This window comes from Ochotona curzoniae, unplaced genomic scaffold, assembly GCF_017591425.1.
Source record: "Ochotona curzoniae isolate NIBS_2020 unplaced genomic scaffold, NIBS_Ocur_1.0 scaffold_3835, whole genome shotgun sequence".
Lineage (NCBI taxonomy): Eukaryota > Metazoa > Chordata > Mammalia > Lagomorpha > Ochotonidae > Ochotona > Ochotona curzoniae.
Genome location: NW_024467114.1, coordinates 12,301,972 through 12,303,933, shown reverse-complemented (window position 1 = coordinate 12,303,933; position 1,962 = coordinate 12,301,972).

Sequence of the window (1,962 nt, the reverse complement as noted above, 5' to 3'; positions counted from 1 at the left end):
CCGCTCGCTCGCCCCGCCCCGCAGCGCGTGCAGGCCGCGGCCCGCCTACGGCGCAGCCGCCACGCGGGGGTCTCGGAGCGCTGACGTCGCGGCCGCCGCAACAGCCCCAGGGCGGGGCGGGGAGGGGCGGGGCGACGGCGACGTGCGCACGCTGGGATTGGCCGCCGAGCGCACGCTCCGCCCTCTGCGAGGGGGTCTGGGAAGTCGGGGCTTGGAGGCGGCTGCCCGGTGATTAGGGCGGCCGGCCGCCCCCGGGGGGTGCTACGGCGGACGGGGAGAATCGGGTTTCCCAGAGCGCTCCGGGCCTCCGGAACTCGAGGCGGGGTCAAAGTCGACCGCGGGGCTGGAGCTTGGGCGTACCCGAGGGACCTATGTCTGAGGAGGCGCAGACGCTGACCCGCGGGGAGTCTCCCGGGCTGAAGCCCGCTGCCCGGCGCTTTTCTTTTCCGGGTGCCTCTGCGCTACCAGGAATCTTCCCTCAGGATCTCTGCGGCGGGCAGAGGCTCGCAGCCGGGTGCTGGGGAGCGAGATGTGTTACGGGAACGGCAGAGAGCGCGCTCCCAGCACCGCAGCTGGCGTCCGGCCGTGGCAGGGCTGGACCACAACTGCCCCATCTTCCCTTTCCTGGGCCGAGGGGTGTGAGGCCGGAAACCCGTCTGTGGAATTGAGGGAGGGGCTGCCTCCCACGGCCACCACCCCTTCACTGGTCGGGGCTGGGAGCCAAGGGCCCGCCCTGTTGGCCTCACCCGTCCCCCAAACCGAGCTGAGGCTTCCCATCATCTTATTCGTGGAGATTTCCCGTACCTGAGGCGTATCTCTTGGAGGAATGTAGGCTCAGCAATAAACTGGTGTGTTTTCTGTCGCTGATAACAGGACCTGGAGGAGAGTTATAAAGAGACGTCTGTAGGGTTACTGATTGAGGTCCAAGGTGAAATGGCCGCACCTGGGGAGGCGTCTCAAGAGAGTCCTAGATTTTATGGCCAACTCGCTTTCCATAAGCACGTTAATCCTTGAGTGGCTTGAATGAACTAATCCATTAGTTTGGGCAGAGTCCCAGTCACCTCTTAAAGGCCCCACCTAGGGCCCAGCGCTGTGGCCTAGCAGCTAAAGTCCTCCCCTTGAAGAAGCCAGGAACCCATATGGGCGCTGCTGGTTCCATTCCTTGCCACCCTGCTTCCCATCCAGCTCCCTGCCTGTGGCCTGGGAAAGCAGTCGAGGACGGCCCAAAGCCTTGGGACCCTGCACCCGCGTGGGAGACCTGGAGGAAGTTCCTGGATCCTGGCTTCGGATCATCGCAGTCCCTTGAAGAGTGAATCATCAGACAGAAAATCTTGCTCTCTGTCTTTCTTCTCTGTATATCTGACTTTCCAATAAAAAGAAAAGAAAAGGCACCACCTAATCACGCCTCTCGTGAGATTTCAATGCGAATTTCCGAGAGAAAAAACATGTTCCACTCATAGCAGTCAGGAATCCTAGTTCATCCACCGACTAGTAATACTGTACCTGAAATATGTTGGCAAGCGACTTAACATCGTGCCGGACATACCATGTGTGTTGCTGTTTGTCCTTTCATTTAGTTAGCGGCAGCTGTAGCGTATTTTATACTATGCTCTCCAAGATCCAAAGCATCTCCCAGACTGGTTTGAAAATCTGAAGACTAGTGATTCTAATCCAAATCTCTCTCTCTCTCTCTCTCTCTCTCTCTCTCTCTCTCTCTCTCTCTCTCTCTCTCTTTGAGAAAAATAAGACTAGAAGGTAGAGGAATGGATGTGCACTGGATGTGTGGGTACTCTGATGTGCGGGTTAGCGTTCCTTGGCCCCTGTATCCTTACTTTCAGCCCCTGGCCTCGTGGCTGTGGGCACTGCCCTGCCACACTTGCCCTCCACAACTTTCCACAAGATTCTTCACACTTTGCAGATAAGGAGAGAAGTTCAGAGGTCACAGTGTTCCAAACAGAAAGA